At 39.8% G+C, this 6,807-nt stretch overlaps 1 pseudogene; it reads left to right on the top strand.

Moving 5' to 3' along the window:
- The first annotated feature begins 1,383 nt into the window (after window positions 1–1,383).
- On the top strand, window positions 1,384–6,526 carry LOC101585831 (annotated as a pseudogene).
- Window positions 6,527–6,807: the final 281 nt, after the last annotated feature.

Genomic DNA, 6,807 nt, shown 5'->3' with positions numbered 1-6,807 from the left:
AGCCCTCCTTTTTCTCTAATTTTGGTCTGTGAAGTTAGGTTGTTAACCATCCAGAAGATAAGAACATGGTTATTGTTATTACCATGCAACTTAGGCTGTTAAGCTTAACCTCACTATCTGTCTGAATATCAAACATCTTAGGCAAATGCTGAACTATTAAACATGAATAAAAATATATTTGTTGGGGCCAGGGAGAAGGCTCAATAGAGTAAGTATTTGCCTGGCAAAAACAAGGGCCTGAGTTCAATCCCTGGTTCAGCCAAAAGAAAAACCAAAACCATGTTTGTTGAAATTGTTTTCATTGATTAGTGCTACGACAGATTGATGTGGTGACCATCAGGAGCACAACTACAGTGTTTAATGTAACAGCCTTTAAGTCATGGAGAAGTCTAGGCCAGGAACTTGAATCCATATTGTTTATTTGTTGTATGGCCTAGTAATCTCATATTTTCTAAGTCAAATAAAACATTCAAATTTACTCATTATTTATGTCTATGAAAATTTTGTCTATGTCTACTTAAAAATTTTAACCATATTAATAAAATAAACTAGGTAAAATATCAGCACTCATCACATTCTCTTATGAAAATAATGAAAGATTGATCTTTTCTTTAAACATTAATTTACAGTTTTTGGCAGTAATAATAGAATCTGAAGAGAGTGACTCTGACATATGGGTATTGTTCAGTTTCAGTAGATATTAGATGCCAGATTTTAAAAATCCAATTTTATGCCATAGAGATCTAATTTTTTTCATGGTACAATTAGATGGTTACTAATTTTAGGTCATATCTATTCTTTTTTTTGTGAACTCAGGCCCTTGCACTCGCCAGGGAAATGCTTATTCCACTGAGCCATCTCTCCTACCCCAGGTCATATTTATTCTGTTCCCTTTCACAACTACTCATATTTTAATGAGAGAATATCATTTACTTATTTTATTGTTATTTTTAATGTATTTGGTACAAGGTCTGACTACAAAGCTTAAACTTATAATGATTCTCCTGTTTTCAGCCTCCCCAGCATTGGGAATACAGGCATGTGCCACCATGGTTGGTGGCCAGGTCAGTGTGCCTGTGGGCAGGGCTGGCAAGGCATGCGGTGCCAGGGATGGAACCTGGTCCCTGGGCTTGTTATCCCTAATAACATTTTATTTATTTATTTATTTATTTATTTATTTATTTATTCGTTTATTTATTTTCTGCAAAGCTTTCTTCCAGAGGGGCTCAGTCCTTTTTGGCAGCTGCCTTCCTCATGGCGGTCAGCACATTTCTCAGCTCCTCATACTTCCTCTTGGCGGATGTGTTTCCCCACCCTTTTCTTGATGAACTTGAGGGCACATTTGTCCTTGGAGACCCTGAGCAGCGCCATGGTGTGCCGCTCATGGAGGGTGAAGCAGCACATGTCCTGGATGATGTCCCGCATGAACTTGGTGTGTTTGGTGAGGTATCTGCGATGGCAGTTGTGCCTTGGTTTGCTCACATTTTTAGTTACTTGTGGCCCTTGTTGAGGCCCATGGCCACGGAATACTGGAGGGCCATGGCCACTGTTCTTGGATGGTTGCTGTGGTGGAAGCAACGTTTATTTTTAAATCTGTAGTAATACAATCATGAATTATTCAATCCATTACACTACTCAACCTTATTCATAAAATGTATACAAAGACTAGTTATCATATTCAGTTGTCTAATCAATATGATACAAGAAACAGAAAGGTTTGTGTTATTAAATAATTGATCTTATGAACCTTCAAGTAATAATGAGGATACTACAGTCAATATGGTTAGTCTTCCAAGCACTATATTGTTGGGCAGTTAGTACCACCTCTAATTGGGACCAATCTAAAATTGGTTCATGGGAAATAAATGAGAAGATGCTATAACGTATTTATTAATGTCAATCAGCTAGAAGATATTTCTACTAGTTGGCTTTGACAAGATGTGGATTTCATTCCATGAAGATTTCTGGGAAAACTTAAGTCTCCTGGCTCTATAAAACAAATTGTAGGAGTGCAGCTGTTGGAATCCAAGGACATCTGGACCCTCCCCAGGTGTTTTAAAATTGGTGCTGTAGAAATTCTTGTGGTGACTTTCTGGATCTAAGCCTAAAGATTTCAAGTTAATAATTTTCTTTAGTTAACAGATGAGTTTTTCCAATAGGAATCTTGGGTTTTGCCCACTTGTTAAAAATTAGACCTTCCACTGTATTTCAGTTGGAGGGAGAGAAAATAAATAACGTATTTTTGGCAGTGTGTGGCTTTTGTGATGCTGTTGAGCTCATGTCTCACATACACCTTAGAGTAAAATATGGCATTTTCTAAGGAGACAAATCAACTTTGTGCCTTCCCCAGCACTATATCTGGAAATTGGGATGTTTCACCCTAAATGAACTTGTGAAAAAGTCATGTGACTGACGAGCTATGGAACTTCGCTGCCTCTTACCGAGAGACACTCAGTGATAGTCTCTGAGATGATCAGTAAGTGTATCAGTGTTTTACTAGAGGAACAGATATAACACAAGATATACAAGTGTGTAAGAAATTACAAGATTGGCTTATGATGGTCACCCACAGAATTCGATGAGGAAGCATGCAGAGGGCGTCTGCACACTGAAGGATTCAGTGCAAGATCTGGAGCTCACTGTCATATCCTATGCTAGTCCATATCAGGAGGCTATTGGGTCATGATGGATGGCGAAAGTCTGCTATGGAAGGTAAAGAATCTGCACTGGAAGCCAGGAGATGACATCCACGCTGAAGATGAAGACTGGAGCTTCTCTATAAAACAAAAGCAGAACTGTCCTTCCTCATTTTCTTTTTGTATTATCCAGGAGATAAACTTCCCTGCCATGGATCTTCTATTCCCTAGAGTGTAGAATTGCTAAACCAATTTGTTTATTTTTATTTTATTTTATTTTTGCAGATCTGGGGATTGAACTCAGGTCCTTGCACTTGCCAGGGAAGCTCTTATTCTACTGAGCCATCTCCCCAACCCTGCTGAACCAATTTAGTTAAGCTTCTCTTAACTAAACTTCTCAAGTTAATGCACTCAGTCAACTATTACAGAGATTCTGTTACATGTCTAGGAAATGAGATTGTTCACAGTGTTTCACTTTTGGAATCTTCTGCTTCCTTAAAGTCCAGTAAGAGAAGAAGCATTCTGTGGAAATGATGTGGAACTGGTAGTCAGAATACATAGTTCAAATCCTGGATTTGCCTTTTACTAGTTACTTGGCCTTCGGCAATATCCCAAATATCTTAAGGTCTTAGTTTTCTAATTCGTAAAAGGGAAATAATTATATATACAATGTAGGATTGTAATAAGGTTCAAATTCTCTATCTAGCACAGTACATTGTGTATACGAGGCATACAATGAATGTTAGCTGTTATTCAGTGACTCACCTCATGGGACTGCTGACCTGTAAAATCCATAGCAATAATTGTTGACAAATGTTCCGGAGTACAGTATGCTTTCATCTTCATTGTCTCATTTCAGACAGCAGAAAAGAAGGGTTAGAGTAATTGAGAAATATGACAGAGTTAAAATAAAAAGTAGCAAAGTCCATATTTTACAACAAAGCACTGCCTCTCAGAAATATATTTCTCTTGCAAATGCCCAGGAATATTATTTTCACTAGTCATTGGCACTTGTTACCCATTGCCTTCTAAAGCAATTTCTTTTATGGATCTATGTGCTTTTCCTCCAGTGAGTTAGCTATGAGCACTATGGTTTATGAATTTCTATAGCTCTCCTAGTATCCTAGCTTAGTGACCATTCTGAGAAAACACTCAATAAAATTGCATCGATTTATCAGTGGGTGTTCTTTCATTGTAAACAAGCAGATGATTCTGGAAGGTCTGAGTGAGAGGAAACTTATTGAAAGGCTTTTTATGGACTCACATAATTCATAGGAAGCTGAGCTGAGGAGGACAGTCTCCACCTGAGACTTCTCTGGCACTGGAAGCATAGCCTTGGGCTTTTTAATGGGAAAAGTGTAGTGAGAACTCTGTTACATGTGGAAAAATGAACTGTGTCCTGTTTCTAGCTTCTTTTTCAGCTCAAGAATCATATTTCAGGGGTTGGGATGATAGCTTGGTGGTCTAAGCACCTGCCTGGCAAGCTCAAGGGCCAGGTTGGATCCCTGGTAATGTATGTTGTGCTGGCCCCAGAACTCTGGGTGTGCTGAGTTGGCCACGGAAACCAAGCATAGTGGCTCAGGCCTGTAATCCCAGCACTGGGGAAGCTGAGACAGGAGGATCACTATGAGTCTGAACTGTGTAGTGAGATGCTGTACCAAATAAATAAATAAATAGAATAGAATATTTACATTTTTTTAAAAAAGGAATCATATTTTAGGAGAAGAGGTTTTAAATGGTGCATACTATGGGTGTGGGTCTGTACCTTATCAAGGGGAAGTAAACATCTGATTGTAGTCCCATCAGACTATAACCAGTAAAAGTAGAATTCATTTCTCATCATAAGCACTGGGTGCTAGTGAGGCGAAAGTAGCGGCAGGTGGCGGCTGGTCATTACCTTCTGGGCTCAGGCTGGAGGTTAGAGGTGGTGAGGGTGGCTTGGGGCAACCCTGGGAAGGATGCAGGTGCCTGAGGTGACACCCACCGTGACCAGTGAGGTCTGAGGACCACCTGCTGACAGCGGTGGGGTGAGCAGGCTTGCTGGATGTTTAGAGTTGTTTGGAGTCAACATTTTGATTCCACCCACGGGTTTGTCAACATCTACTCCCAGTGTTGCAGTTCAGAATGCAAATGCTTCAGATCATCAGACAGCATCACCGCCTTCAGAATGCCCAATGCATGCAAGGAAAAGTCAAGGCTGTCCATTAAGTGAGAAACCATCTGGTCCATCTAGTGACAGCAAAACTTACTCTGTGCCTGCCCACCAAGATCAAGCATACGAGTATGTGGAGTGCCCCGTTACTGGTGCCAGCATGAATAAAGAGAACCTGGATCCTTCAAGTCTGATGACACCACCTAATCAAACACCAGCCCCAGATCAGCCATTTCCTTTGTCTACAGTTAGAGAAGAATCATCCATTTCAAAAGCAGATTCTGAGAAAAAATGGGTTTATCCTTCTGAACAGATGTTCTGGAATGCAATGTTAAGGAAAGGGTGGAAGTGGAAGGATGAGGATATTAGCCAGAAAGATATGTGTAATATCATTAAGATTCACAATCAGAATAATGAGCAGGCCTGGAAGGAGATTTTGAAATGGGAAAGCCCTTCATGCTTCGGAATGTCCTTGTGGTCCATCATTGATTTGATTCAGAGGGAAGGCAAAACAGTATTCACCAAGGGCAAGAATTTGTTCCTGGATGGGGTATGAGTTGCCTTTCAACAGGCATGATTGGATCATCAACCCCTGCGGGACAGAAGTTAGATATGTGATCGACTACTATGATGGTGGCAAAGTGAACAAGGACTACCAGTTCACCATCCTAGATGTGTGTCCCGCCTTGGATTTGCTTTCAGCTGTATGGGATAGAATGAAGGTGGCTTGGTGGCGTTGGACTTCATAACCACTGTTTTGTTTGTGATGGAAAAAGAAAAAGTATTGTTTTTCTGAAAGGTACATGAAAGTATTTCCCCTAAACTGAATCCCACTCATGATGTAAGGAGAACTTGGAGAGGCAGTCACACTTCATCATTTACTTAGCGCGGGCTGCCATGCTCCATGAACCTTTCAGTCACATTTTGCCTTGCAGTTTATAGTAGACCACTTTAAGTTTTCCTCCCACTTCATTAAAGTGGGACACAGCCCTTTGGATTTTTCTTCAGCTTCACTGTTGCCTGTGTAGTTCATCTAAAAAGGTGTTGACCTCTGTAAAAGAGCTTTTGAAAAGTGTTGCTAATTTTCTTGGTTTTTCAGGGATAAGATGTAAAACCTGAAATTCAGTGCAATGTTCACAAATGTTTTCCTGGTCAGATATTTTAACTAAAACTTAAGAAATTTCTATGACATAGTTATGCTTTGTAAAAAGTGACCAGCATTTCTGAAGTCCCTATAATTTAATAGTACCCCTGAACAAAATGCAAAGGTGTACACTGGACATTTAGCAAGAATAAGTGTGTCTTTGCTCTCCAAATTCTCATTTAGATGAATATTTAGACTGGACCTTGCTATAGAAATTTCAACTCACCACGAAGTGGTAATGCACATATTTTGGAACACATATTTTAGCTTGTTTAAGTTTTTCCTTTTAATTCCTATAAGTCTAATACATAAATCTGCTCCCCAGAAAGCAGGTATTCTCATTGTCCCTGGCATTTGACAAGTCATCTGAGCATTGAGTTTATTCCTTCCTGCCCTGAGAGCTTTCCTTCCAGTCAGCCGAATCCAGACTCTGGCTGAAGTCACGGGGCTAGTGCTGATCTCTGCAAAACAGGACTATATGTGGTTGTGGATGAAAGGTCACAAGAAGAGTATTTTTTTTTTTCAGAAGTAAAATATTGACATCAATTCAATGTCTAGATTTCTTTCTTTTGGGGGAAGCTCTAAATTTGCTGTTGAAATTCTTTGTTTCAGTAACCTATGGACTGGTTGTTCCAAATATAGCAGCATGGTACAAATGACTGGTTTTTCCGCAGTGTTGATCATATTAAACCTATTTATCCTGAATACTGTAGTGTTAAGTTAGTGGATGGAATTGGTAGTTTGAATGATTAACTTGGTGTGGATTTTCCTGTTGTATCAGTTCTGTATGGTATTTCAAAATTACAACAATCAGGGGGCTGGGGGGATGGCTCAGTGGAATAAGCACTTCCCTGGCAAGCACAAGGGCCTGAGTT

Source organism: Octodon degus, unplaced genomic scaffold, assembly GCF_000260255.1.
Source record: "Octodon degus isolate 3935 unplaced genomic scaffold, OctDeg1.0 scaffold00047, whole genome shotgun sequence".
Taxonomy (NCBI): Eukaryota; Metazoa; Chordata; class Mammalia; order Rodentia; family Octodontidae; genus Octodon; species Octodon degus.
Note: the sequence above shows the minus strand (reverse complement) of the source record. Positions and strands in the feature narration are given on the sequence as shown.